The sequence below is a fragment of the Lepisosteus platostomus genome, chromosome 4, assembly GCF_059453375.1.
Source record: "Lepisosteus platostomus isolate fLepPlt1 chromosome 4, fLepPlt1.hap1, whole genome shotgun sequence".
NCBI classification, from domain to species: Eukaryota; Metazoa; Chordata; class Actinopteri; order Semionotiformes; family Lepisosteidae; genus Lepisosteus; species Lepisosteus platostomus.
In genome coordinates, this window is record NC_142614.1 from 21,106,144 (window position 1) to 21,130,654 (window position 24,511).

Here is a 24,511-nt window from a genome sequence, read left to right on the forward strand (position 1 = left end):
GCTACTCTTAGCATGTTTGTTAAAGCTTTGGCATAAGCACAGAATGGACTGTTGTGTTTTCATGTTATGAAAATCTGCAAACCTCTTTATAACAGACATCATGAATATGACACATGACATTGTTCATTTTATTTGCTGCGTCAAGTGACATCAGACAACACTATTTTAGAAGTTATGCAGTTAGAGCATATGTTGGCTTACCCTCCTTGTATTTTTAAAGAATTTTCACTGTCAATCTTCCTTACCTTGGTCCTGCAATTTAATAACACTGTGCTAACACTGTGGATTAAAGAAAGACAGATGGCTGAGGATTCTAGTACATATTTGGAGGTGTGTCATTGTTTGAGTCTTTAATTTATTTTAATCAATGTAATCAGTGCAATATAGACTCATGTAAGAAAGCTATTAAAGTAATCTAGAAATTCATACATACATAAATATTTGTTGAAAAAGCAGAAAAGCATAGCTGTACTAATAACATCATCCTTTGCCTGACAGAAATAAATTAATTTGTACAATTATTTTTAGGAATCAAACTGGTTGTTAGAACTAGTTAGAAATCTTAGTCCATGTTTGAATAACCTCAAGGGCAGGGCTATATACAGTATGAGAGGACATTATATATTCATTTGTTACAGATTTCATAAAGGCATATTGTTATTCAGGGAACTTCTTTTGCTTACATTGAGCATTGTTTTTGTATAAATGGAATATTTACCAATGATAATGGTTCATCACTGTTGTTTATATTCCTGAATGTCTTGTTTATGACCAAAGTGTTTTCCTTTAAAAGACATTTGTTTTGTATTTTGTATTGTCTGCCTGCAATGCTTATCAATACAAATGGAAGGTTTACTGAAAGGGCATTCAAGATTAAAAAAATGTCTTTGTGTTGCTAAACAATGTTTCAGCACTATAAAAAAACTGACAGTTCTACACCTAAAATTTTTATATGCATACAGATTACTTTGAAATGATGGTTCAATGGATTTACTTGATTATGTTATTACAAAAATCAGTCAACAACAGGGACTAGCACATATCCCTGCAGTGAAAACTTTATAAATCTGTAGAATTTACTTTACTACAGATACAAAAAGTGTGTCTAGATATCAATCAAGACAGCACTTTCTATAATGGTGTGTTCTCCAATCGCTCTTGTTAAATGCATTATATTCTGAGAATGTGACCAGACATTGTCTGCAAAACAAGGCTAGTCCGGCCACTGCTGACATCGGAATTAGCACAGAATCTTCTCTTCCAAGCATACAGTACTTTGTAGTGATGATACAAATCGTGTCTTTTGTGCAGCCTTATCTATAGAGGTCATCTGAAAAAGTTGCTGCATTTCTGCTATCAGTTCTTGCTTTTCAAGGACTGAAACCAGAAATACCCTTGTGCAGTTGGACAGAGTGAACATGATAAAATGACCTAGAATTATCTACTACTCTTAGTCCAAACAAAATATTATACTACAGACACCTTCAGTTGTGTGCCTTTAAAACCAAGACAGCAACAAAATTAATTCCTATTCCTTGCAAATCTTTCTTCCTGATGTTATTTTAAAATATATACAGTATATATAAAAATGTCATCATATTTTCACAAAAATAAAGATGCAATGACAAAAGCATTTTCTGCCATTATGATAAAGAGTGCTTCCAAAAATCATTTAAATGTTTGAGAAAAGTAATATGTCCAGCTAGTGGATTAAGTAACTCTTTAGTACTCGCAGTATGTTCTGTCTCAACATAATGCTTGTTTATAAAGTTCAAACTGCAGCAGAAGAAGTCTTCCATGTTCAATGTATTTTAGATGGGAAAATGATTTAAAATTACAAAAGGCAATCTTCGTTCCACTGTTACCAAAATAAAGGGGAATTGTGCCTGATGGTTGATAAAACAAGGGTAATGAATGCTTGAAGCAATTAATTGGTGCTTAGACTGTCATAAAAGTTTTTAAAAAGCTGATTGTAAAGAGCAATAAAGTTATTATAGGAAGTTAATTTATTACTGAGTCATTTAAATGTTGTGGGGACTGGTGGGCTTTGAAACATGTTCCAGTTATTTATTACATCACCTTCATTGTGGAACAGCCATGACCATGTTAAACGTGCACAGAGTCATTCTAGTCTTTTGGTACAGTCATCCCTCCTTAGTATCGCCCTCACATATGGCCTTGGAACTGTGCATATTTATCCTTCTACATCCCACACCCTTTATGACTTTTACTTATCACTCATTTAAAAGAATTTCACTTCAGATTTAATTTTTATGCAACATACAAATGTAACATTTACCTCTGCACATCACCGAATGCATGATAGCATGATGGATGCACTTATAGTTTGATACATTTTGGTGTTGATTCATAATTTATTTGAAAAAAAATAAAACCATCATAATTATTTGAACTGGTTCATTTCTTTTCATTTTTTTGCAGACACTTCTCCTTAACTGATATGATCATTCCAGGGGTATCCAGCTTGAACTAGGATTAATGTACAGTAACTACTACACAAATGAGTGAATCCCCAAACCACATGGACTTCCTTGTTGAAAATGAAAATTGAAAAATGAAATTTGAACACAGCGTATAGCAGTTGTGTGACATCAAATAAAGGGAGTTGTTGATTGGGAGCTTTGTGTAGTTTGTTGAAGCTTCGAATCAAATATTGAGCAGTTATGATAATTTAATCAGGCTTGCCTTTCACATTGAAATTCATGTCAAATAGAGTAAAATATTTCTAATTAGAACTGTTGTCTCTGGTTCAGTTCAAAATATGTTATCCTTGCAATGTTAGTATTAATTAATGTAAAATCATTTGGGATGTGGGAGTATGGAACAAGCTGCCCATCATTGGTGTTGAACCCAATATCCTGGCTTCTTTCACGAAACAGCTGGATGAAATACTTGGATCAATTAGCTTCTAACTACCAAACATGTTTGACGGGCTAAATGGCTTCCTCTTGCTTCTAACCTTTCATGTTTTTATGTGTGCAGGCAGTGAAACGTAAGGGACATGTATGCTGCAAGCTGGAAAGGTTTTTGAAGCACTGTTGTAGATTTTTCTTGGCTTTTGGTGCAGCAACAGCTCCTAGGAGGTGCCAGGCATCTGTGAGCATGCAAATGACATCAGTGAGAGACATACTGTACCACTCTCCAGTTGGTACTAAATCTTATGAAAATCAAAAACATCCCACAACCCTCTCCCAGCCAGTTAGTAATGTTCTCTGGACAGGTGCAAATAAGTGTCAGTAATGGCAAAATTAAAATCTAAGTCATGCCCAGTGACAATTTATTTAGAAACTCACAGAAAGTCTTTAATCCAAAGGAAATATTCTACTGTGAAAAGGTCTTTGACACATTAGATGCAATCAAGGATTACAATTAATTTATATAAAAGTATTTATAATTTACTCTTCTGGTGTTTTCTACAATTCTAACGACTTTGATTGCAGAAATATAACTTGGTTTGGGTAAGAATTGTCATTTAGCACTATTTAATTCACATTCATTACAATCTGCTACACCCTGATCACAACAACTTAAGGTTAACAATACATGAGAAGCCAATATGACATATTGTAGTAACTAATTAACACATTTACAAAACAAATCTCATTAGCTTCATTGACTTTTGTTTGTCTCTACACATAAAGCTATGAAATCATAAATCTACAAATTACGGCTCTTTCAAGATTAATAGTAATTGTTTATGATAACACAGCTAAACATTCAGCAAAAGACAGATGTAGCAGCCATAGAACTTAGTTTTGGCATAAAGAAAGAAAAACAATAAGAAAAGAATCAAATAATGTACAATGTCTACCACTATTACACAGAAGTCATCTTTTGGCATAATACACAAAGGATTTCAATGATGATCATAATGTTACAGGCAAGGGTGCAAGATCATGGGGAACCCATCACACAATAAAAACCCCACCCTACTTTCATCTATGCAAATTGGAATTTTACAATTAGATTCCATGTTCTCTGTGCTAACAAAGATTTATGGAGGAATGGGTGTACTAATGGGATTCCTAATTGTCTAGTCAATCAAACTGTCTACCTTCCTAGGGCAAAAGCTTCCACAGTAAAAGAAGAAATTAGAACATCTTACCTTAATTTGTTGTTACAGCTTAATGTAAAATTTTGGCAAGGGCAGAACTGAAAACATGCAGAGTGTGGAAGTTTCAGATACTGGACATCAAAATAACAGTAATTAGAATTATTCCACATGTGGAAAATAGTCATCTGATTACTCCATAGTAGAACTGAGGTGAGTCACATACTGTACACCTATAGTCATAATCCTTTATCTGACTGGCCTTGTGAGCACAAAGAAGTGTCAGTGCATTTCTGTCTTTGCTCAGAACTCTGATGTCTAATTGGACACTTTAGTTAATTCAGTGATTTAGCGCTGGATGAGACCATGTCACATGAATGCAGAAAGTGCACCGCATTTAAAACAATTAGTTCAAACGATTAGTACGATTTTTTTCATGCAATTACTTTCCAGAGGGGGGACCACACTAATTGTGCTAAAAGAAGGATTTTTATTTTATTTCGCTGTATTTCCTCTGTTAAACCCCATTAGATGCACGCTGGATTTGAAGCAATTATTTGCACCATGTGTACTGTTGGAAGAAAAAACTGCAGACTGGAGTAATTTGCACTTCAAACAGGAGAACAGCTGCATGGATTTGAATTAACCTATTTTGTTAAAAAAGATCATTAACAATTTGGTTTCTGTCAATCGTGACAATTTTTCTAACATTCAATCCTTCTTTGGATTTTATTTTATTTTTCTTGATACTTACAATAACCATCTTAACACAGCTTTGTCAGTACTGCTTAGTTTTTAAAAATAATTGGCAGAAAAGCATAATTACTGTATCTTCATTACTGTTATCAGTAGCAGCATTAGAAGGGGTATTCATGTTTAGACTTCATATAATTAGCCACCTTGTTGAATTCAATAAATGTGAAACTCTCAGTTCATAAAAGTAAAGAATTATTATTTCAAAATGTTTTAGCATGTTTTAGGTGTGCTCACTATTTGTCTTCATATGAAACAAAATTGCTGTCACTTTCATAACATTTCCCCTTGGTTTACTTATAGAAATACTGGACTCTGAATTTACAAGCATTACATTCTACAGGCTCTTAAAGGGCACATTAGATGAACCTACTGTGTCCATTTACAGGTAAAGAAACCTGGATCCACAGCATTCTCTAGTAAGCAGGAATAAGTACCCAAAGTCTCTGTGACATTTCACACTCCCCTGGATCCTTTAAGCAATATCTTAAGGTTCACTGAAAAACAGCGATCAAGATTGACAACTCATTTTACACATGAAGATACTAAGATCAAGTCTACATTTGCGATCAAGTATAATTAATTTTAATTGTTCTTGTGCAAAACACATCAGTGATGTAGTTTTCAGGTCCTTTTATAGGATAGAATAGCATCAGCATGACAAAAACGTTTTGTTTCATTTGTCCTTTTTTATTTTAATGTTATGAAGTATTACATGATTAGTCTTCACTTATGTCTGGAAATAGGTACTTCATGACATGGGTGGCATTAAGGCACAACATAGAGAAAGACTTTGTATTTGTTGAGTGGCCTTTCAATTCATTGACTTTATGAAGAAATACAGAAGGCCACCATGACAATCAATAGCAGCTAGTATTGTAGTGACAAAGCAAACTGTGCGTTTGTATCCCATTCTTCAGGAATAAGGTGCTAGATGCCATTTATTTGTGAACACGGTATCGAAAAAGAATGAAGATGTTCAAGGACTTCATGATTACCCTAAGGGTAAACATTAGACCAGAGGAGTGTCCAAGAGCATGAGGACACATAGTAGGTTAAAAGCAATCAAAATGTCCCCAGTGCATTAGGATGAAAGCAAAGTATCTGTTTCATTTCTTGTAATTTTACCGCCACAGAGGGTGAAGGCTCTTTATACTTGATGAGATTTGAGTGGGGAGCATCAGAGACCAGGGTTATCCTTAAAGTTGGATCACATCACTTCCCTTCTCTCAATGATAGTTTTTTTTAGAACCTCTCCATTCGGTTACAGATATCACCTTTTCACACTACTTCCTCCAATTTCTGTCCATATGAACACTCCTTCTGACCTGCTCTGTCCTCCTGTGCTTTATATCCCATGTCCCCCATTATATCTATCAACCTTTACAATGATGTAAATGAAAGTGAAAAAAAGTGACGGAATATAAGCATAAATAGATTTGCCTGTCCACATAAGGAATTTCATAAAACATGTCCGATAGTACCATACCTGACAAGTACGTTTTGTACACTCATTTTTGTGTAACAGGCTAAGAACCCTCAGCCCACTTTACAGCTCCACTCTCCAAAAAAGCACCATAACTGACTAAGTCACTTCTGGTTTCAGTTGTCTAACCATCATTGTCTTATTCGACATGCTCCCTTTTAATTGTGTTTTCAAATCAACCAACTACTTTCTTTCTTGCCATATTATAAACATGAAAAGTTTCTGTTGTGAAAAAAACATAACCAGCATTTTTGCTTTTAAAGGGTATTCACTTTTTAACCTCTTATGTTCTGCAGTGGTTTTCAAGCAGGAAAAAGTTGTAATTTGTGGTACTTAACAAGCACTTCTGCAGCCGATTTCCTTTTGCTTGTACGCAAAATACACTGCAGGCTACTATCTAAAAACCCAACATTACGTCATTTACATTTCCTTGAAACTACAAGCAGAGAAGTGTCAATGATAATAAGTTATTAAAGAACCCTTTTAAGGCATTATTTTTCTATTTGATGTCGCCATGTTTATACACTGTCTAAAGCTATATGTCTGAAACCCTGAGCTGACAGAAGTAAATAATATTTCTGAGTTTTTTTCTAAACCTTATCATGACATCTTTGATGCCAAAAAGAATAAATATTTTTATGTACCAGTATGCAATTTCTTTGGATAATTCAATAAGTGGGTCACATTCCAGTCACCAACAGTACAGCCTATCTAAAAACAAAAAGAAACCAATGCAAAAACTGGGAAATTTCCATTCAGATGTCATTTTTGGAATAAAAGGCCATTTATGTGATATTTTCATCGGGAAGTACATGGGCCATACATCTTCCTAGATAAGACATTGAGAGAAAAGTAAATCAAAGTTATCTGCAGTGAAACATGATAGTTTCTTCCCAGCTGCTACTCTCACAGGAGTTGATGATAACAGAAAGGGGATACGTGACACACCAATTGAGGTTAACAAACCCTTTTAAAGGAGCTTCCAAATAAATTTCCATTTCCTCATCTCTGAACATCCCAACAGGCTGAGACGAGCTAAGCATATGCGTATGGAGTTCGAGATCTACCTTGTTAATAAATCATACTATTTAAACAGAACTGCGAAGACACTTAACTCTATTAACATCATAGTTCGTGTTGATCCTGATTTTTTAAGGAGGAGCACTAGGGAACATTTCAACACAAATCTTAAAATCAATTCATGAGATTACACAATGCTCAAAGGAACTTACATTTTTTTGTTTTAATTTTTTTGCTACATGGTAAAGTTTTGTACATACCGACAATTCAGTTTTCCATTGATCATGAATCTGCTTGTGGCCTGCAAGTATTTTGTTTTAACCCATTCATGACATTACCCAAAACAGAGGCTTTTGGGTAACATGTTGGGTAACAGAATGCCACAATTAAATGATAAAATAGTGCAATTGATATTTGCAAAAAAAAAATACATGTTTAATGTTTCTAAAGTAAAAGTGCAATAATAATTCCAAGGAAGCTATAGTTGCAGTGGCGTGGATTGGAAGAGTACTGGCTTAACAATATTATACCCATTGCACCAACCAGCTCCAGGTTTTGCCAGGGTTGCAACAGCCCAATGTTCCCATAGATTTAAGCACCTGTACTTTTTTGGTTATTTTAGTTATTTTTCTCCTTGTGTACTTATCCTTTAACCCCTAGTGAGACACAGTCAATGACATGTCACCCACTGCGAGCCTGAACAACACTGCACTCATTGCATAGCCTAGAATGGAACTGGCTTTGCAGGTTACAGGGCCATGTTTCACTCTGAGCAGTCTTGAATATGTATACAGTTTAGATATACACAGAGTGAGATTGCAGACTCTGCTTTTAATTTCCTCAAATGCTAGACAAACACATCTACATTCAGAGGACGTGTTCAGCCACAGTAATGACAGAAGACACTGTGGAGCATGTGATAATTAAATACGGTGGGCAACGTCTAACACCTAGCTGGAATCTGTCATCCCTGAGTGCCCTCTGAGGACATGCCAGATGATAAAAAATGCAGGCACCTGCAGGATAAGTCATCCCTTCATAAATAGAGGGGATGTGCCCCCTCCCGCTTGACACTTATGTCTTCCATAGCGCTAGATTCCCATAGTGTCACCTAACAGAAAGAGGCCATGCTCTTAATCATAGGGCTGTCAGTTTGAAGAATTGAAATAGCAAGCTGATTTTCAAAGGTTTTTGCTTCTGATAAAAAAGCCTTGCCCCTAATGTTATAAAAGACCATCTTATCAAAGTTTAAAGGTAGAAAACCTAGCATGATAAGACATAAGCATGGAGTGGAGCAATAAAATGAACACAAGATTCTGTGTTCATTTTAAGAACGGCCTGCAACTGCTAAGTCTCCTTCACGTTCAGTTAGTCACTGTTTTAGAAAATTGGTAAATTGTGTTCACGGAGTCAACAATAGCAGAGCAGAGCAATATTTGGCACTCAGGTGAGAGCTTTGCAAATGTTCTCTGATTTTCATTTTTTATTCTTGAAAATCTACAAACATTGGTAAAGCCAGTGAAGGTTTCTAGGGATTTCACATGGTTCAGCTAGACTGAAGACACTTAACTATAAACTTCCACAGAATTTAAACTTCTGCAGAATCAGCTAGGCAATTAATATTGTTACACTAAAAATATTCAATAGTTATCATTGTAGAATAGTGCCTCTACTGGTAGGTTATGGGGAAGTATTTTCCAAGGTTCAATAAGTTTCAGATTTACAGACATTTATTAAATAAGACCTAAAACATTTCTAGCAAACAATGCTAGAAAACTCTTTTTAACTAGGTATTATTACAGCGAAATGTATAACTTTGGAATAGAAGAATAATTTTCTTTCTATGTTATATTCAATGATTTGCCTATACTTTAATACCTGCAGGTTTTTGGAAGGTGTTATACCACTGGTCAATCTTATGGCTAGAGAAAAAAAGTCTGCAACCACTTGATAAATATAAACTGTCCACTGTGAAAACATCAGATACTGTAGCTCCCAAATCCAGCTCCTAACATAGAGCTTAACAGAATATTGTGGTTGCCACAATCAGTTAACAATCTTTTTGCAGGCAATCCACATTAGTTCAATTTTCTTTTTATATGTGCAACCCATGCAGGTATTAATGCACAACTGCAAAAAAGGGCTTGAAAAGGTGACCTAGAACACAAGCCTCTATGAAAACAAACAAAGGTGAAGCAATGCATCTTGGACAGTGATACACTGATGACCACAAACCAATGCCTGATGTTGAGGCAGGTTTGAAAGGTTTGAAAGCTTAATGTTATTCAATTTATATTGGCAAACTGTTTCCATACAGAATAATGAAACACAGACGTCAATGAAAGGAGAAAACAAGCAGCTTTTCTGGTCATATTGGCTTTAATTAAAGAAAGATGAATCACATATTTTATGTAGGCTACTAAGTAGTTTGGTTTAACTGTCCTTCAATTATTTCTTGATTTTTTTTTTTACAGCAGCTATTTCAGGCCAGCAGGGGTACGTTGTTTGCCATGCGTGTTTCCTTCCAAGGCAAAGTAACTCCTGCTCTTAGTGAAAGTGCGCATAACTATTACCAGTACATTCGTCTGACCTCCATAATTCAAGCTAGCCTCTGCGGTTGGCAAATGTGGATGCTGTCTGCTGTAAGCTATAATCATCCATATTTACATTTGTCCATTATAAAAAACACACTCAAATATTCACTTTTTAAATATTAAAGGAAGCCTTGTTTGTTTAATATTTATTTGTTTTTAAAATTGAAAATTTCAACTTACACATTAAATATATGTGGATGTTATACAAGGGTGTGTTGGATATTGATGTCTGGACATTGACAGTTTTTCACATCTTTATAAATGTAATTGGATTTCATCTTAAATTAAATATTTATCAAAATCTTATGCCTTCAATGGCTGCGAAAATTACACTCTAGCCTGTCAAATGCAATCAAAAAGATGCTTAATGCCATTTATGTTTTTGAATGTTTCACACACATTTAAGATAATGCAATGACATCAGCATCCTGTATAGTGTAGATTGTGCCACTATTTTTTTATTTCATTTAAATAAAGAAAAAAAGAACTGTACAATTACAATTCTGCTCCAAAATGAGAGCTAGTAATGAGCATATTCAGAGTCCCCCCAAAACTGTCAGAAGCAAAAAAGATTTAAGCCTGTCTGATGTAAATGTAAGGTAATGTAAATTGAATAATATTCAGCTTTTCATTTGTGATTAACTTGCTGCTGGAACAGGTCAATATTAAATCTTAGTCGTAAGACATCATTTATAAATTCTTAATAGATGATTAACAGACTAAGCACATTTGCATATAATTAGTCAATTAGTTATGTGGCATTTAGAATGTGTAAAGATGATTATAAACACTGTAAAAGCAGGAAAGAAAATGCCAAGAGACTTAGACAAATTATTCAGGACCAGATAGACACATGAAATTCATTGCAGATACTGTAAGTGCAAAGTAATATATACTGTACTTAAGTAGAGCGACATTACAAATATCAGATCAGTAGTGCCAGAAATCAAAACGCAAACAATGACAGGGGTTTAAGAGTTTTTTGACTTGTGATTGTCCTCTAGGTAATGCAGGGAAGTGATAAAAGGTCTCACACAAATAGCAGGATTATGAAGAGTCTAGAATTTAAATCAAAGGAAGTAATGTTAAGGTCAATACACCTGTAAAACCTCATTTAGAATATTGTGTACAATAGTAGTCACTGCATTACAAAAAACAAACACTGCTGGCCAGGAAAACTTTCAAAGGAGATCTGTAGTATAAGAACAATGCCATACTCACATATTCAGGTTAAAGGAACTAAATCTTGTTACAGAGGAAATTATGAGGTAACTTGATACTGTACATGTATTCAAAATCCTGAATAGTACTGATAATACTGGACCCAATGAACAATTTCATGCTCAACAAGGAAACAAGGACATGAAGGCACAAGGAGGCGTTACAGGGAAGCACAGTCAGGAACTGCAAATAAGAGCCAATTCCTCACACAACGAATCATGGGTCCTGGAACAAACTGTCCAGCCACGTTGTTTTATGCAGCTGCATTACATGAACTGCCAACTTTCAAATGAGCAAGATGGACTCAGATGGCCTTTTTGGTAACTTTTCTTTTTCGTATCCATAATTTATTTGCAAAAGGTCAGTCATATTTGATGAAGCCTTAAAAATTCAGTAGGATTTTCTATCCATTAATAAGTCAGAATGTATCTGCTTATTCCTAACAGTAATGTTGTGTTTAACCTAACTTGCAGTCAATGCAGGTTTTTGGCCAGGAAAAATACTAAGAAATTTCATTGATCCACTTTCTTGAAATTAAGAGTCCCTGTTCATCTACATTATGTGATCAATGCTACATGGTGCCCCAAAGTCTGTAAATTTCTATGAAGTCTATAAATAACACTGTCATGGAAGGTGTTACAAAGGTACAATAAAGTCTTATTTTTAAGCCATTTTTTAAATAATTATGTTGATCCACTCCATAGGCTTGTTAACTATTTCACCAGCCTTTATCTAACTAAATGACACCCACTGAACCATCCATACTGCAGTGCTGAGTTTGTGAACCCCCAATATAATTATAGGAATTCCTACCATAAAACTCTTGTTTAATTAAAACGGGTATTCTCCTAGCCAAAAGAGTTTGCATTTTTCAACTCAATGTTTTCTAAGATGCAATGGTACGGTGTATGTGAAATACAGTAATAAGTGAACTATTACGTCCCAGTGTGTGTTCTGTGTGTGTTTTTTCTGTGTTCCACACTGCTGACCCTTGATTGTTCTCCCTTCCCCATTGGCCCACCATCACTCCACTGTTTCAGTATGATGTCATCATTAATTAGCTCTCAGCCAATCAGAACACATCTTATTCAGCATATAACATGGAGGTTTTCAGCAAGGAGAGGCCTTTTGTTTGACTTTGGTCCCGTTTGGTTTTCGTTTCGCTTCGTTTCGCTTCGTTTCTGGTTATTGCTTCGGCTTCGTTCGTTTGTTGGTTTGTTTTGCTTTGTGTGCGTGTATTTTCATATAGCTTCGGCTTTGTTGTTTTGTTGGTTTTCTGTTAGTTTCTTTGTACTTTCGTTTGTTTGTGTGTTCATCCTTGTTTTGCCATTACCTTGCCCCAGTGTTACAGTACATGTTCAACTTTTGTGTTCTTTTGTACCCTGCTCCTGTTGATTACTCTTGTTTTCTCTTATTTGTGTTCCTGGTTCACTTGTGTTTTTGTGTGAACTTTTGTATATAAGGTTAGTTTAGGTTGTTGGGTACACTTACACACTTAGTTGATTTTGTATTAGTACACTAGTTTAGTACGGGTGAGTGCCATTTGTCTTGTATGGTTTTGGGTAGTCAGTGCAGGTTAGCTAGGGTGTTGAAGACGCCGAAGACCGTGTGTTTCGGGTTTTCTTTTGTAGTCAGATTAGCTTTCCCTCACTGTCCTAGCCAGCTCCATTTTGTTTATTTTCTTTCCTTTGGCACCACTCTAGTTCCTTACCCTTGTTATCACGCTTCCTAGTCCCTCACCAAAACCCCCCTGCTTCCAAAAGAATTACCCTAAATGTTACACCCCTTTACCCCTAGACACTTGGGGTTGTAACATGAACCCTTAGTACAATTAGCATGATTAAGGAGATAATTAGAATCAGGTGACTATGTGGATAAGAAGTAAAGAAGGTCTGGACTATTCGGAACTGATATAAACATCAGAGACTTTGCGAGATTGGTCTTCATCATACATGTTAGTGAAAACATGTTATGTCCAAAGTACATTTCAGAGCACCTCAGAGAAAGAGTATGTAATGCTCATTAGTCTGGAGAGGGTTGACAAATCAATTCTAAACACTTGGTGCTCCATCCATCAACAGTCATGAAAATAATCTATAAAATGAAAATATTCAAGACCACAGTGACTCTACCATGGGCCACTTGCCCATCTAAGATCTTCCCATCCTGAAAGAAATCATCCTGGATGAAAAAATCATCCAGAAAGTCACAAAGAACCTCAGAGTAATATTTAACGATCTGCAGGTCTCTCTTGCGGCACCTAATGTCAATGTTCATCTGTCAACCATCAGGAAAAGCTGAAGGGGAATGTTTTTTTTTTTTATGGGAGGACAGCCAGGAAGTTACTTTTATGCTCAAAAAAGAACTTTGCGACCCGTCTCAAGTTTACCAAAAAACAACTAAATGATCCATAAGAAGAATTCTGTCTAGAATCAAATTTTTAACTTTCTGGCCACAATGAGAAGCATTTTGTGTGGAGAAAATCAAACACAGCCTTCCAGCAGAAGAACTTAATCCCAACCGTAAAGAGTGGTAGTACTGTAGGTGTATCATGGTTTGGGGCTATTTTTGTGAGGCACGATAATATTTTGCAGTTTATAATTATAATTTTTTGCTCTCTGTGAGGCAGTGGGCCTCAAAACCCTAATCATGGAGTTTCTGGCACCAGTGCTCTGCTCTCTGAACTACAACACTTCACTTGCCTCACAAGTTTCCCTGTGACTTTTCTGTACCACATTGCTTCAGTAATTATCACCCACACCTGCATCCGATTATCATTAAGACTACTTCAGTATTTAAACCAGCTTTCCTATTATCTCACTGCTCAGGCTTGAAGCTGGCTTGCATGCATGCAGCTTTGTGTGTTGTTACTAACGCCGGTTCTGACCCTTGCTTGCTTTTTTTACTTTTGCTTTGTCCCTCTCTTGCTCTAAACTTTGACCTTTAATTACAGTTTTGACCCTAGCCTGGGTTTTTACTTTGCTTCCACTTAGTGTTTGTGCTTTTTTACCTTTGTGTTAAAACTTACCGTTTACTTTCAACCTCAGAAGCTTACTAATCTTGCCTTAGAATCCCTTCACAATCACTACAATTTTGCTGCCTCAAGAACCAGACGGTTTGTTATCATTGATGGAATCATGAATTTGATGTTTTAACAGCAGGTTCTGGAGGTAAATGTCCATTCTGATCCACTCATCAGCTGAAGCTGAGCCAATACGGGGTCATGCAGCAAGACAATGATTATAAACAAACAAACAAATCTACATCAATGGATGAAGACATAAATACAGTACACATTATACCACGTTTAATAGCAAAGTACACTAGCTCACTTTCAGCTTTTATGTTCATAACGGGTAAATGTGCTATCCTAACAGCAGTAATGGGGAATGTTAGTTTTAAGAAGTATTCCAATACAGGTATTTGTGTTAAATTAACAAGACATTTGGTGAAAATAATTTTAAAAATCATTAGTTATAGTGATCAAAATAGTGTAAATGTAGATATTACCTCCTAAAAGGTATTTCTGATGACTTCTTATTGATTAAATAACACATCTGAAAATCACACTTGCTCTTGTAATGGATTCATTTTTTTTTAATGAACTTTTAAAATCATTGTCCACAATGATTAAAAGAAGCTGGATCATTTGCTGTGAAATAAAAAGTCTACCTGTGGGGGAAAATCTAAAAAGAATTATTTCCATCGATGTTTAAAATTGTAGTCTCAGTCATTAATGAAACATACAGTATACAGTACAAATGAATGTGATCAAATAAAAATTATTACAAGCACTTGGGATTTCTCCACCTTAAATAAATCAAACTATGTAACTGAAAAAAAACAAAGTTCAATTTTTTGTTTGTTTGTTTGTTTGTTTTCCTACTAGCTTGGACTATTTTTACACATGACATGATTACTGTGGCCTCTAACGTGCTCTTAGGGGCGTAGCGTCCTAGGGGATGAAGTCTAGCAAGATCATGCCTTTAATCACCAGTAATTGAAAGATGGGGCTTTAACACATTTGCCCTTGCCTGTCTGGGAAACTCTGCTCTGTGAACCGTGCAGTTATTCTACACTGGGCTGAGGGCTACAAACCTCTAAATCAGACTGGCTTTTTAAAGGAGGCACAATCTGGTCTGAAGTAGTGGGTGGGGAGCTGGACTGTGCACAATCGCTACGTTTCCATGCAAACACCATAGGCGGTTATGGGGGAGGATGTTAAAAACCAGGCAACACCCATCTGTAAAGCTTTGTTGTGTGACACACATGCAGCCCACCCTAGCATTCCGACTCCTATTTCTGGCTCTGAATACAATTGCAGGTTGCAAGTAGAAATCAGCCGGGGTCAAGCTCAACTAAGGATAAGTGGAAAAAAAGGAAGGATTTCTTTTCATGCTCATATATAAATGTAAAAGCTAGGCAACTAAGAGAGTGTGTGTATGCACATGCTAATTATACGTTCACTGGCCTATGGCTCGATGGTATATCATAGAAAACAGCCAGTGCTCAATGCCATCGACAGCCTCTCACACTCCATCCAAAACTCTTCACAAAAGGCAGCAGGAGCACAGTTACAAAGCAATGTTCACTCGTGTTTACAGACATTTCAAAGAATTAACATGACCCTTCATTCTAACTATGCTAAAATAAAGCTGTTGTAAGCAAAAACGTGCAAGTCCTTGGCCAATCATGTGGCCAGCATACTTTTCTCACAAACCCATAACTCTTTCATGTGACTTTGTAACGTTAAAATTCAAATTCACTTCTTTGTTGGTTTCCCTTTTAGCAGTTTCTTCTTTAATATTCATTATGAGTCAGAATCTACATGTCCATTCAATTAAAATGGATTTTGTAAAAATTCAGAACTAAAGGTACATAAGGGATCACACTGGTTGTATAATTCTGTCTCTGTTGCCTATTGTGCGACCCCCCTGGGACTACGTTGCAACCCCCAAGGGGGCTGTGAACCCCAGGTTAAGAACCCTTTTTTGGGCCGGTGTGGTGGCTCTGTGGCTAAGGATCTGCGCCTGTATTTGGAAGGTTGCTGGTAAGTATCCTGTGGCCGGCAGAGGAATCCTACTCCGTTAAACCCCTAAGCAAGGCCCTTAACCCAAATTGCTCCAGGGGCACTGTATAAATGGCTGACCCTGCACTCTGACCCCAAGCTTCTCTCCCCGTCTGTGTGTCTCATGGAGAGCAAGTTGGGGTATGCAAAAAGACAAATTCCTAATACAAGAAATTGTATATGGCCAATAAAGTGATCTTAAAGAAATATATCCCTGTTCACCTTCCAAGTGTGTTTAAGTCTTTAAGCCTTGTCTTTCAGCAGTACTTAATGGCAGGAAAAATTAAACAAACCTTTCTAGTTTCGTAATGCAGGAATGTGTTTATGGGATTCAAACATTGGGAAGGAGACCAAAGTTTACAGAGTCCTTTGCAGAAAATGGCCCTTGTTTCTCCCTCAGATAACATATTTTTAGTCTAGGAAGTGTTTCCTTCTTGTAGACATTTTATGTCTCTTTCTCAACATTCATATACTGTAAGACTAGAGATGTTAGTTTATAACTTCAGACATGGGCAGCCTAGTCTTTGTTTTAATGTGAGCTTTTGCAACTGGGAAGATGTAAGGTGGCTAAAGTATCATGTTTTACAACAGGTCATATCACAGCACATGTTGGGTTTATTCTCATACATATTACTGATCTAAATCTTGAGCTACAGTAGCTGTCAGGATTCCTAGCTGAGCAACTGTGGAGGCTGCACAGATGTATAGTCAGCCAGAGCCAGAAACATCTGCTCCTGTGCCACACCTGGTGTCTGTGATACCTTACCTCAGCTATTCAAGCTCTGGGCATACTGTACTGTATGTAGTGAAAAAGATGACCAGACAGTGAACTTTATGTTGTCTTTTCTTTCTTGTACAAAAATAAGAGTCATAGCACTGAGCTGTGGCAATTGACAAGTGGAGATTCCTAACTGCACAGAACATTTGATCAGGCAGTTTTCGTATCAAAAAGGTAATTTAGCTAATTTTATTGGATAAAGTTGTATAAAGCCAAAACAAATTTTGTATCTTTATTGTAAAACTTCCAGGATATTGATGTGTATTAAGACCAGTTTCATTCCTTCTTAAGCATGCTGTTTGTGTTGGTTTTCATTAGGTGGTCTGGTTTTGTCTCACTTATGGCATCTAGTTTCACTGGTTATTCTGAAGCATTCTATTCATGTGTATCAAAGATTGAGGCCTCATCTAGTGTGTTTAGTTGTTGGTTGTTGGCAACTTCTTGTCAGTTGTATCAACTTCAACAAGGTGGGCAGCTAGTTCTATTTTGGCAGACATGTCCTCAACAGTGCACACATAACACATGGGTGATGAAAAAAACAGCCAAATAAGAGCATATTTAAACACTTAAAAATTTGATTTTAGTAAGCATTGAAGAGAAATGTACCAACGGTCTGGGAACACGGTTGTGATTACTGTCAAAGTGGAAAAGTATTAGCACCCTTCATTTGAATTCAGAACTTTTTAGTTTGATTACACCCTGTTGAAACAAAAGAGCAGAATAAATTGTACACTTTTTCTTTAACGGGATCCACCGCTTTCTGAGCTTTCTTCTTCTTGACCATTGCTAATTTTGTATTGGATCCCGTATAGTATTTCCCTGTTCCAACAGTAACCCCTTCTTTTTGCTCTGTGTCTAACCTAGTGCCTTTTAATCTATTCATTCTTATTATAGTGTTATGTACTTTTGTTAGTGCTCCAACTCATTTCTATGTCGGGTATTCTGTTTTCTATTAATTAATTTAATTTGCCCACAATTTTAATATCTTTCCTTGCAAGTCGCAAAGGCATTTTATTCTTAGAATTCATTTCCCAGACACATACCGCCTGCTGGTGGGTTTTTCTTTGTTTTTCCATAATTAATTAAAAAGAGTTAGTGGCAGAGTGGCACAGCAGTACTGCTGGTCTGGGATCCTGAGTTCTATTCTCAAACCAAGATTTTGTTTGTGTGGAGTTTGAACGTTCTGTATATGTTTGTGTGGGTTTTCACCAGGAACTCCAATTTCTTCCCAAAGACATACTGGCTAGGTTTGATTGGCTATTCTTAATTGTCCATCTATTTTGGACTATGATGCACTAGCTTCCCATCCAGGGTCAGACCAGTTATGCTTCTTAGTTCCACCTTGCATCCTCTGCATCCTGAATGGCCTCTTTCAGGATAAGTGGCTAGTGTGTTAGTTTGGTGCTATATATGCATAAGTTAAAATGATTTCATTTGATTTATGTAGTATGGCCACGCTTACACTTTTCCAAATTTGAATAAATCAATGTGATATTATTTTATAATTAGTATATGATAATTAATAATCATATTATTGAAAAAGACTATTAGTATTATTAGTACACAAGTGTCATTGTGTAAACATATTTTAGAAAAATATTAAAACATACTGTACATCACATAAATATTTTACTATTATTATGATTATTGATCATGTTTTTAAAATTGATGCCATGTTCTTTAACTGCATTTATGTTTACAGTTCTACCAGAGTTTCCAGGCAGTTTCCACTTTAATATACCACGCCTCAGTTTACTATGTATAAAGGCATATGTTGTCTAACAATACCTTGGAGGAGGGTGAATGGAAGTAATATGTATATAATGTACACAGTTTACAAGTTTCACTTTACTTCTTCGATTTTAAATACTTCTGTATTTTGTACAATGTTTGGATTAATATATGCAAATATAATCGACCCCTCTTGCTTTACAACTACAAAAGATATCTTAGAATGAACATCTTTCCTGGTTATACTGTATCACCATTTTACAAACTGTGATGAAATGTTTGAAATGAATGTTTGAAAACCCCTGTTTTAAAGAACAGACTACGTACTACATTAGTTTATTATTATAGGTGTATATTTAATTAGGTATACATATGGCTTGCGTTGTATTGAACAAGCTAACTGAAATGTTATAAAACTTGTGTGTCAAACTATGTGCAAAAAATCTCTATTAACGCAAAAAAAGGAAAGAAGTTGATATGTTGATCATTGACAAAACAAACATGGTATGCTCCTCAGTTCATGTTTATCATGATTGGTTTATACTAATTTCACTTGCATTAGGTTCCCAGACAGTAGCTGACAGTAACATGTGGCTACCGCAAGAAAAAACTGACTTATTTTAGCAGTTAATTCCCCACCTACTCAGTACTTTCCCACTGATACCTCAGACAATGTAGTTGGGTGGAGATCTTTATAAAATCACATGAAACACTTCTTTATGAAGCCACATGTAAAACTGACCAGAGTTGAGAAACCAAGAAACCTGTTACTTACTGTATTTCCAATGGATGATCAATACAGAAGCAATACAGAACCTGTTCTGTTTGCTGTACATTTTTTACACAGGACAATAAAAATCTATAATGGTACACAGGCATTTTAGACTTTCCATACATTCTATAGACCTCAGAAAATAAAATATCACATAAAATGTTTGACACTCTGCTTTTAGCTTTTTAGCTTTACCGGAACTGTGAGCTTAATTCCATTTCCTATTGAAAAAAATAAAAGACTTTGTTATTTAATTCAACTAAAATAAAAAATATGTTTTTTTAAGTAGGACATTAAATAAGGAGTTTACAACTCTATTCCTGGAAGGCCACATTGTCTGCAGGCTTCCATTCCAATTGAGAAATTAAGAAATTGTTCTATTTATTGGTTTTAACTGATCCAGTTTAATACACTTTCCTAGTTCTTTCGCAGCTGTAAACCTGGTAGATTCCAGCCATCCAGGATAGGAATTGTATAGCCTTGTATTAAAGAAATGTTTTGTTCTTGGCTTACCATTAATATTTATAGTTGATTCCTGGCAGAAAAATGGTTGGTGTTCCCTCTGCAGTCGTGATAAATTCATCTTACATCGTTATCATATGTCTGGGGTGAAACAAGAATTATAGTCATTTATAAACAAAGTGTTTTCTATGCAACCCGCTACATCCTTCATTAACTCCAGGGCTTACAAAAACAAGAGTTTTTTTTAGTTACTGTATGTATAAATTTACTTTAATGTTGACGATGCATATAGCTTTAAGTGAATGTCAAATCTGTCAAATGAAGCTACTGTTATCAGTCTCAAAGCATCTGTCGCGCAACCTTAAAAAACCTGAGGATGTGAAAGATATGCATTTGCAAAATGCAAAGTTTTCAATTCACAAAATATCCTAACTTTGGCCCAGACTGCAACACAGAACACAGATCTTCACCCACAAGTTAGAACACTCTTTAAATTGTTCAGGTGGTAGCAAGCACTATATTGCACTGTGGACTTCATATCACTCTAAAGCATGATTAAAAGAAATAATGATCTGAGCAAAATGTATGAGTTTCTGTAAAGTTTTAAATACAAAAATAACAGAAATAATGCCTACATACAGAATTACTGTAAACAAGAATGGTCAGAGTCCCTGAATATACCGTACCTTCTAAAGTATTTGATTAGCGCAGCTCTCAGACAAATCCTTCAGGACATAATGAAATATATGTTTAGAAATGTGCCTTCAGGAGTGAAAACCAATTAATTTACCATATATATTATATTATATCCTGTATATAATGATGATTACAGTGAATACTTTAACCAAGCCTCAACCAAAAAGAGGGCAACGAAAGGGGATATTATACTGTACCCACTAAGATATGAAAGTGAAGGTTTAATTAAACATTAGCCAGCAACCATACGTCTTGGATCCCTGTGGGAAGTTCTTTGGCCTGAAATGCACAGAGCATATCCAGAAAGACTTGTTTTATGTTGTTTTGGAGACACACACACAATTCTAAATATATCCCATCAGTGCCAAAATATGCAGGAAATGCTCTCAGACCTCTGGCCTTTGATGCTGTGCTTCAATGCTGTTAATGGGCTGAAGCCATCCTCCCTTATTTTGGTAGGATGTCTTTTCTGTATCGTCTGACCTGATGTGGCTGCAGAGATCTAACAGGACTATCATAATTAAAAGGCAGCAAGTTTGCTTTTCAGAGGTCACTACATTGATTTTCTCTTGTGGAGGAAATATTTGCAGCATTTGTTAAGCAATTGTTAGATTTTGATTAACTGTAAAAAAATAGATCTTGGACCTATATATGCAGTAAGCAGTCTTGTTTTTCTTTCTTCCTCACATGTACTGTACCTTAAAACTGCAGCTCTCTGTTCAAATTTGCCAAGGAATGCTTTTAGCTAAACCTGTGTTTTGAAGGGATTGAATGTCCTTTTTCGCCAACAAGTTCATCTACTATTTAGAATGATGACTTCAACCAAAAAAGAAGAAGAGAGAGAACACAAGAGAATTTTAACCAGACCTTATGGTCCTCTTTATGAGAAAACTGCACGTCGTGTTAAGTTACTTTAATTGCAACATCATTAACAGTTTGCCCAGAGGAAAATGTGGGACTTTTTTGATTACTTATTCAAGGAAAATGTTTTCATTATTATCTTCTATCTGTCTTTGACATAAACAAAGTGGAAACCAGAGCATGTGGCAATGGATTGCAAAGGAGTTTCAAGTTTAGTGAAAGACGAGTAAAATTAGCAGTTTTGAACTCAAGCACCATGTCCATTTTCCCTCCTACTCATGGTTTAGTTCCTCACGAAAAAAGATCTGAGCCGACTAATTCTGAGAGCCACTGACCAATCATGAATCATCCTCCCTCTCGTGAAGATCGTAGGGGAAACAACTGACCCACAAAACCTTTTAATTACCATTTTGGAACACGGCAAATGTATTATTTCAAACTCTTTCACTCTTTATAAGGGTATTTCCATAACATTTATCAAAATGACCATGATAGCTGTGGTTCCTCTAAAGCTCTCTTTCACAGATAATCAAAACTTATGAAACTCCACATTACGAACAGACTTCAAAGAGCTAGGCTATGGGAGTGCGCCTCAGTGCTCAGTGGATGGGTTGGGATGGAAAGAAGAAGGCTGATTAAGCAGTCCCACTGATGACAAATAACAATGACAGACCTCTTACTTCTGGGGCACATAAAGCAGTCATCCATAAGCTACATTTTTTTTTCCATTCTGACTTATTAATTCATAATATATGTGTAGGAATAAGTAGAAATTAATTCTACATGGAAAGGTAAGAAGAAAAGGAATGTTTCGACCATGGGACCCTAGAAAAAAAGGGATCAACCTTTATCTGTTCCTCACTTTAACATATTCATAATAACTGTCATAATATATCATAACATAATGCAACATAATAGTGTATATGTGTTACTAGCATTCAGGTGAAGCAGGTATCTTCACCAGCTCCTTTTCTTGGAATGGCAGGTCATAATGGCTAAAACCAATACAGCAGAAGAAAGCAACAGAAAACATAACAAAAGGAAATGCACCATCTACACCGGGAAGGGACAGAACAAGACACAGTGTTCAAACTTCAAAGCAAATGCATCACACAGGCTTTGATAATTCATATTCTGATTTGTTTATGCTTCTTTTTCTGAAACTGTTTTGATCAAAGTCAGGAGAAATGGAAGGAAGCAGTTCATTCTTGATGAAGAGACAGTCATAGTGAAAAGCCTCAAGTCCACCCTAACATTTTTTATTGCACATTTATTCACCTACCTTAATTTCTACATTTGGGAGTTTGTAAAAAAAAAATATATATTTCAACATATTAAGTAAATGTTATAATTACACTCAAACCTGGACTGTGTGACCGTCGCAGTTCCGCGCAGGCTCATGCCCTCGCCGCTCCACCTCGCCAGTTCTTCCCGCAGCACCTGGGCATGAACCCGGGTCTCCGGCGTAACGCAACAAGGAACCAGCCGAATGAGCTAAAGGAGACCTCCCTCAGCCCAGGCGGCTGCGGTCCCTGCTACGTGCAGGGAGGGCGATGACGTCATCGTGCCCAAACTCTGCACTCTAAAAAACTGTATTTTCTAAAGCTTACTGTGCTTTAGAAAGGTCAAAAGTTTCATACAATCTTGTAACATCAAGATGAGAGGCATTTTACTTTTTGTAATAGCTCTCACTGCAGTACTCTGGTCTTGGTCATCAAGACAAAGAGTTCCAACCCAACTACCATACTACAAGGCACAGTATATACTGAACAGCCAGTCACTGGAGAAATTGTCACTGGCTGGAGAACCCAGGTCATTTTTTCTAGGTATCCACCTGACAGCTAACTGTCTCATTGGATTGTTATGCTAAAGAGGAACTGCAGTCCCAATTTCTCAGACCGGTTACTAAATCTCGATAACAAAATAAATTAATTGATGATACAGAAAAATTGTACAGAATTTGAATTAAGCAAAAAATCATGAACATTGGGAAAGTACAGTAAGTCACCATGTTGTTGCAAACCTCTGGTGACTCTCTGGGCAAGAGTCAGAGTTCCCACGAATTGAGACGTGAAGTGGTCCTTCTTGCTAACTAGTCCCTGTAATGACTAATGTAACGTGATGTACAAGTGAATAGGTACAGGGTGAACAGCAGACATTTCACCATAGAAATTTTCCAACGTGAGTTGTGCAGAGTTCACAAGTAGTACTTGTTGGCAAAACTGTCGAGAGCAATATTTCTATTAGATTAAAAGCCTGCTTGTTCACAATGTAATAGTGTCATGGATGCCGGAAACGCCAGCTGTGGAATGAACAGAAGAACAGAGAGACCCTATGCGTAGCGGCAAAAAAGGGACAAACACAGAGGTTTGCTCTGGGCTCAGGGGTCAGGTGATGTTGGGGATGAGGCCTATGACCTCAGGACATGGACGTAGGGTGACCTGGTGCTAGGCGGGCCTCGCAACATCCGTACACTAATGCTGAGCCAGGAACACTGGAGACACAGGGACTAAATAGGAAACGGAAACCAGACACACCAGAAGTACATTAATAATCACACAGAACTAGGAACAGGAAAGAAGTGAAGCACCCTCTAGGGGTTGGATGTCAACCGAGAACATACCACACAAAGAATAAGCTACACAGCACAGCGGGGGGGAAAACCTCATTTAACTGTCAGGAAACCTCCGGGAGTCCACGGCTGAGAGCTGCCCCGTCCTCCAGGGTTATACAATAAACTTTATTAACATGTGGTAGAGGGAGCTGTAAGTCGTGGACCAAGACAAATAGGGCCTCTTCACATCAAAGGACTTTTTCTTACCTCAATCTGAATTGTACAATATGGCACTGCACATACCTGGAAATGTAGTCTATTTTGTGATGTAAATTGGAGGTTTTACAAGTTACTGTATACATTTTACTTTTATTGTGGTTTGAAATGTACTCATCAATGCTTATTCTTTTCAATACAGAAATGTAAAAATAGCATTGCAGTTC

At 36.5% G+C, this 24,511-nt stretch overlaps 1 protein-coding gene across 3 annotated transcripts in view; it reads right to left on the reverse strand.

Moving 5' to 3' along the window:
• The window catches only part of zbtb7c (zinc finger and BTB domain containing 7C), a 107,971-nt gene that overhangs the window by 77,939 nt on the left and 5,521 nt on the right, over positions 1–24,511 (reverse strand). Inside the window, exon 2 of one of the 3 annotated variants that reach the window (XM_088628956.1) lies at positions 20,009–20,098. The exons of the other annotated variants lie outside the window; for them this stretch is intronic. The gene's annotated coding sequence lies outside the window, so the exon portion shown is untranslated. The remainder of the gene's footprint in view (positions 1–20,008; positions 20,099–24,511) is intronic. 3 annotated transcript variants of the gene reach the window in all.